Here is a 7,408-nt window from a genome sequence, read left to right as displayed (position 1 = left end):
GATAGATAGATAGATAGATAGATAGATAGATAGATAGATAGATAGATAGATAGATAGATAGATAGATAGAATTAAGATAACACAATAAATACATGTGTCACCAGTACACTTTGCAATTATTATTTGGAATAAAAATAACATTTATTCATTTTCTTTTTTTTCTTTCTTTTCTTTTCTGTTTCAGTATTATGTTTACGATGCCTCTAATGCATGCCATGTCTGACATTTCTGTCCCTTGCAACCATCAACGTTTGCATCATCTTATCTCTGAGAGGGAACAAGTCTAACAACGAGCATCAACAGCAGAAAAAAGGGAATGTCAGAGAAAATATAACAGTACAGAGATGAAATGCATTTCATTTTATTTGTGGTGAGTTTTCCTATGAATACATCAGCTTATCTTAGCTGAGGAAATTATCTATTGCATTTATGTATGACCACCAGTAGGTGCTGCTGTAACTCTGCATGTACATGCATCATTTAGAGGGGTGGGGGCCATGTTGATGCTTTGGTGCTGGGTGAGGAGACTGGGGATGGTAGACAGAGAAATGGACAGTGACAACATTCTGATCAGCCTTCACATGAAGCAGTCATTTCCCATATTTTCCTTTTTCTGTTCCTCTGGGTCTGGTCCAGTGTGAGAAATGTGATGTGAAGCTGCTCTGAATTCTCATTTTTCAGTTCCATCCACTATCATTACTGTTATCAGCAGCAGTTACATCAACAGCTAATCTGCTTTCTATTATTTTCCAGATAGAGTTTGAATTGAAAAACAAATCATTCAGACCAAAACTCTTAACAATATAAAAGATACATCTAAACTATTTTCACTCAGAGACGCCTCTTTGCTTATCTTAACCGTACTCACAGCCAAAACATTTATATGACCATGTGGTCCTAAATGTGACTGCGTTGTTAACTGATTATCTGCAGTAGCATGATATATATAAGTGGGTTTGGGTGACTTTAAACCTGTATTTTCTGAAATGAAAATATTTAAATATACAACCCTATTTCCAAAACAGCTGGGGCACTGTGTAAAATGTAAATTAAAAACATAATGCAATGATTTGCAAATCATGTAAACCCATATTTAACTGAAAATAGAACAAAGACAACATGTCGAGATGTTGAAATGCTGAAACCATTGAAAACCCACTGAAAATGTTTGGCGCATCATGAAATGAAAAATACGACAAAGGAGACGCCGAACTGTCCAGCAGTTGAAATCCTATATCAGGCAAAAAATGGGACAACATTTCACTTTCAGAACTCCAGCAACTGATCTCCTCAGCTCCCGAACGTTTACAGAGTGTTGTTAAAAGGAGAAGTGACGCAACACAGTGGTAAACATGCCCCTGTCCCAAATTTGTTGAAACGTGCTGCTGACATCAGATTCAAATTGAGCATATATTTTTCATTACATACACATTTCAGAACATAATCCTGGGGGATATGGATGGACTAGAGCCAAATGATGACGCTTTAATAGCTTTGTTGCATATTTCTTTCTTTGTTACTTAAAGACTTTTTCGAGGGTATCCTCTATGTCACTTCAAGAGTCACACCAAATATTGCTCTGTTATCTTTGGTATCTCCCCAACCCCCTTCACTGTGGGTAATGGTGGCGTCAACCTGACATGTCTGTTTGCATAAGAACTTTCTGCACTGTATTATATGAACTATTTTAAACAATGAGTGAGAGTTACTGTAGTAATGTTATACTTGGTGCAGAGACTGCATTAGTGAATCATTAGGGTCATGGTACTCAAATCTGAGATCATTAGCTGGAGGCTTTGCCTACAGTGTTCCTCAGTGAACTACATGAAAGACAGGCAGCGACGCAAAAGTCTCCCCTTACACTGCAGAAGTAGCTATGGCTGTTAATAACATATTTTATTCAGATGAACACGCACGCTTAAACAGAAAAAAAAATGGTATATTCATTTACTTTTCCATGCCTTTATTCTCATTTGTGATCTCTAATTAATAAGGTTATGTTCAGGGTAAGACTGCATGCTGAGGGAAAGAAAGAGCCATCATTATTTTAGTCATTAGAGAGGATCTTATAACACTATAACTATGAATAGTCTGGCATGAAGTGGACTAGAAAAAACATATACATACATACAATGTAGCAGCAAATTGAGCTTATTGATTGTTAAAAACTGTCATCCTGCTGATTTCCTTTTGCAGATAATATATAGAGGATTTTCACATCACCACTTCAGGTTGATGAAGGCTTTATTTTTCACCTTTCTGGCTTTTCACCTCTCTGGGTCTTTGAGCGGAGACACAAGCAGTGTTGGTATGCATTTCTATTCCTCTTCATAAAGTGGACTAAACCATGAATGAAATCTGCAAAAGAAAGCAAATGATACAGTGTGTTACAGACTGAGCAGAAGATCCCCCCTCTAAATTAACATTGTTTTGAAAGAGAAAATTCACTTTCATTGGATTTAAATTGCTCCATTGCCTACAGCCTTACAGTTTAGGCTTATAGTACAGCTCCTTCACCTCCACCACCCTCTCCTCCCTAGTGCCTGGTATGTGTTGTCCCCGCCAAGGTCTGAAACATTATCACAACAGGATGTGGGCTGGGATAACATGGAGAGTGCTTCCTCTGCAATGCCAGTCACCTGGGAGATGGTTCAATTATCACTGCATTTTAATGTAACTTCTGAGCCTGAGCTATGCTGCAACTCAAAAGAAGCAAAGAGAGGGGGCAACGTGGGCATTAGACGTGTGGGAGAAGCTGAACTGATGTTGTTTTGTCTTTCTGATTGTCTTTAAAGTGGTTTTGCAGTAGGGTCTTTTTATAGGCTATGTAAGGAACAGTACTCTCAGCTAACTCACTGAAATATTATAAACTGCAGTTGAGTCCAATCAGCACATATACATTAATATGGCAGCTGCTGCACTGTTGCTATTCATAGCAGCAAAATCATTGTAATATATACTGTGTATATACAGTGTAACATCTCTGGTTTCCATGCAGACAATTAGGAAAATAGGAAATACAAGCTGACCACATGAGCATCAACTGAAACTATGGAGTCCATGTTGTCAACTGGCCACGTAGGAGTGTACACATTTACCCTCAAAATTGTTTGTTTATAGTGTTACAGCAAATTAAACTTTCTATTGCTTTTATAATGTCTGTCCACAATGAGAAAATGTACTGCTATCTCAAGAACAGCAAAATCCCCTCCTTTAAATCAGGTAGCCAATAGTCAATTTATTCTCCCCATGGGAATAACACACATTTGTGTTTACCTTGAGAGACCTTACAAAGAAAATAAGTTTGAGTTTTGAGCTTTTAAGAATTGCACCATGGGGGAAAGTACCAGCCCCTTGCCCCTATATAACTATTGTTGGCTGATGGATGCTGCATTTATCTGTTTATTTGCATTTCTTTTTTTTATTGTTAGTGTTTATCTGTTTATTTGAAGTGTATATTTTTTACTTGTATTTTTGAAGCAATTTTTTAATAGTCTTTTTTTCTTCTTTTCTTCTTAATTTGTGGGGAGGTCCGCTGTCTACCAATTTGAAAGTCCACCACGACTAGCAATGCATTTTAAACACATAACAGAACATATTCCCAGTATGAAAAACTTAGGCAAAAAGTGAGCAAAGTGGTAAACATTTTCCAGTCTGTTTCTTTGCTTCTTCTTTTTGCTCAGCTGTGGCATAGATGAAAATATTTTATGCGTGTATAAACTAAAGAAAACTTCAAGTGAAGTCAACAAGCAAAGGAGAAAATACTTCCGCTATTGAGTACAACATACTGAGTACTCTGCTGGTACGAATGTATTTGTGATAAGCCAGGGTTGGCCTACCAATATATGAGCCTGCAAAGTAGACAGGTGGATTCATTGTGAGCAAGACCTTATGCAGTATAAAAGAGACGTTAACACACTGCTGTACACAGGGGCTTTAATTATTTCAATTTTAATTGTCTATAAATGTTCTCATTCACGAATGCTGCCTGATGTGCACCCTAAAAGTTCACGGGTATATCATGAAGTCAAATGCAGAGCAGTAATGACACCACTCAGTTACTGTGCAGAGATTGATGCAAGGTTTTGCTTGTGGGAGAACATGTGTGGAATAGCAAAAAAGGTGCTGATCCTGCTCTGGGACAGTGAAGAGTTGATGCAAATTCAATATGATAATGACGGACCTGAGAAGGAGAGCAGAGGAGGCATTAAGATGCGTCAGCACCTTTGTCTCTATCCCACAGATGGAGGAGGAAGCAGATTTTAGTCATGGTAAATTTTTAGTTTTTTGTGCCATGTGTATGTTTTTTTTTTTTTTTTTTAGATAGTTCAAAAGCATTTTAAAATGACAGTTGCATCTCACATGAGAAGCTAAGAAATAAACCACATACAGTTAATCATCAAGTCATAAATAGTCATCATTAATTTGACCAGAGCCTTGTAAGTGTTCTGTAGAGAGATTCTGAGCAATAATATAGCAGCAAACAATTATCTGCAATGCAAAGCTACAGTGGAGCAATAGCGTCCTGAGCAGAGAATCAAGTCCCACCACCTCTGCTCGTATTGTTTCTCTGTTCTCTGTTGTGTTATCCACTTTAGCAGAGTGTGCATATTATTGTCATGTTATTTTCTGTCTAAAAAAGGCCTCCGATAAAGAAACAGCTGAGACCAGAACACAGGCAAAGCTGGTCAGGAGGTCAAACAGGCCCAAACCCCTGTCGGCCGTTGGACCGTCAAAAACATCCGAGACCGTGGAGCACATGCTGGACCCGGCTTTACTGAGAGGAAGGGCCCCGGCTGGCCTTGGATCCGGCTGTTCTTCCCCTCCATGCGTAAGTGCCTTGACGGCTACATGTTACTATGTCTGTTTTCAGCAGCAGCATGGATATTATGATTTTTGTGGGGCATATTGCCGCAATGCTAGCGTTGACGAGTGGTTGTGTCTGGATTGTTATTTGTTGGCTCTGGTGCACGCACCGTGGCTTCTTCTTCTTCTTGTTGTTGTCGGTGCAGCGGCCGCTTTCACTGGCCCTGCAGACTCAAACATGACGGGGGGCTGCACGGACGCCGGGGTATGGCCCACCACGCATTTGTTTTGGTCTGAGGTGCTAGTGGTGACGATGGTCCACAGAACCTTAGCTTTAGGCCACTCACAGAAACACTAGTGGGACGGGGACAACACATAACAAAAGATCATGACTTTGACAAGAACAGTGTAAGATTTCAAGAAGCAATTTTGCCGCAGAGCTGTTTCCATTTGATGTTAGGTGTCCATGACTATGTCCAAAATCACTCAACTGTAGTAATTAGTACTTTTCTGCACCTGATCTGAGACATCAACCTGTTTTGTATCCATAATTTGTACATTTTAAAAAGTATAGAAAAATGTTGAACCTGGCTCAGCTTTTGCAGCAGTGCAATGCAGTGGCATTGGCCAGTGAAGCAAGTGCAAGTTCTTATTCCTGGTAGTTAACTTTGTAATGTGAACCCTGTGTTTGCACTGTTTACTTCCTGATTGTTGTGACAAAAAGTAAAAGGATTGCTGCTGTGATAAGAATCCAGGGTGGTAAAATGCTGTCTTGTTGTATTATGAACTGTTGTGTTTTAGGATATGAGACTTCAAATATATATAGCCGTTACTCAAACTGCCCATATCTTCTCGCCGCTACCTGAAACAACAGTTCAAACAGGTTGAAGGGGCAACCAAAAGCAGACTACACACAGAATAACAGCAAACAACCAATATGCATGTCACGTCACTCTGTGCACTTTTTGTTTCTAAAATAATGGCTCAATATTACGCCCTTACCAAGTCATTAGAATAAACAACACCCACACATACACATTCGTTTGTATCTCTATCCATTTTCAGTATCATTCAGTCTTTATGAACTGTTCACTGTGGGCAAGGCGTTATCACGGGAGTAGATTTTACATGTTTGCATAATTAGTGAGACATATCACATTTTGGGGGAAATTAGCTCATTATTCTGTTAATTTCCACCAAAATCCAATTATTGCTTTCTGTGAGATAGAGAAAAAACTGTTCCTAATTTGCTCTGTCAAAAGTCACAATTTAAAACACTGTTTGAAATTAAATACATTTCATATTACAGGTGAGTGGGAGGATCATTTTCTGGTCAGACACAGAATGTCCTCGTGCAGATAGTGCTGGTAAAATGATTTGTTGTTAGTCTAGGGGATTTAATTACCACTAAGCCCAATGGCTGTACAATATACTAATAGGCTATACATGTACTAAAATGTCGAAAATGACAAATAACAACCTGTGGCCATAACACAGACATGGAAATTGAGATAAACTGCAGTTCAACAACAGTACGACAAAACTGTTTAAATTTCAACCCAACAATTTAGTGTCCTTCATGGCTTGTTGCTGGTTTAAGTGCAGAAAAGAGTTTATTTTTATCTCCACCTGACATGAGTGGGCAGCTGCACTATGCTTGCTGAGAATACTGTGATCCAGTTGAAAAAGGAAAAAAAAAAAAAAGAAAGAGAGCAAGCAAGTTTATACAAGAAAGGGTGCAAGAAAACATAATAAACTATAAACTGTGCATAAATGCTCTGGGGGTGATTTGTGTAAGAAAGCATTGTTTCATATTTGAGTTGTGGGTGAACAGTGTTTACATGCATTTACCCTGAATTGAGGCCATAACTATATTGCCTTTAATCTGAGTTACTTTCTGCTGACACTTCTCTCTCTCTCTGTACTTTTTTGTCTGACTATATTATATAAAAATATGCATCAGTGTGGAATCTTTATAAATTGGAAAATTTCTTCTACTGCCTACACGAAGAACTCAGGCCCATATTTCATTAAAGCCAATGATGCCTATGAGCTTGCACAGCAAGTCCAAAAATGAGGCAGAAATAAATCCATGCAGCTTACCAAGTAACGGAAATTGTACAGTGCAACCAGAATATTGAATGTGTACTTAAAAGTAAAAATAGTGCATCAATAACTTGCCAATTCCATTATGCAAAGGGGACTAGACTCCTGCTTCACAAGCAATACATCCTTAAGTGAGAAATGGGATGGTTTTTTTTTGCATGTGTCCAGAAATATGATACTTGTACAAGAGGCACATTAAAAATAATATGACTGTTGTTGAGCTAATCTCATGAGCAGCCATAGTTGCTTTACTTTCAATAGTGATAAAGGTTCAGTATCAGCTTTTTGTTGGAGGAAATTTTGGATGACTGGAGATCATTCACATTTCTTCTCGGACTGTCCAGTAGTGTAGGGGTTTGGCAAGCTATAAAAGAGGAGATTGAATGGCCATCCCAATTGAGCCTGTGCTGTTTTTACTTGGAGAACCTGCATATACTGCACATACTAGGTCAGCTAAACGGAAGGTTCCTCCAGTCCGCATGTCAAAGTGTCCTTG

General features: G+C 38.7%; 1 long non-coding RNA gene across 1 annotated transcript; it reads right to left on the bottom strand.

The window, feature by feature from the left end:
• Positions 1 to 1,951: 1,951 nt before the first annotated feature.
• LOC139627928 (uncharacterized) lies at positions 1,952 to 6,400 on the bottom strand. The gene is made up of 3 exons (XR_011692644.1): positions 4,977 to 6,400; positions 2,256 to 2,358; positions 1,952 to 2,019 (listed from the first exon to the last, which is right to left on the bottom strand). It is a non-coding gene; the product is annotated as an uncharacterized lncRNA (long non-coding RNA).
• Between the last annotated feature and the right edge of the window lie 1,008 nt (positions 6,401 to 7,408).

Source organism: Trachinotus anak, unplaced genomic scaffold (assembly GCF_046630095.1).
Source record: "Trachinotus anak isolate AG129_WGS33_773 ecotype Australia unplaced genomic scaffold, CSIRO_AGI_Tana_v1 ptg000011l, whole genome shotgun sequence".
NCBI classification, from domain to species: domain Eukaryota; kingdom Metazoa; phylum Chordata; class Actinopteri; order Carangiformes; family Carangidae; genus Trachinotus; species Trachinotus anak.
Note: the sequence above shows the minus strand (reverse complement) of the source record. Positions and strands in the feature narration are given on the sequence as shown.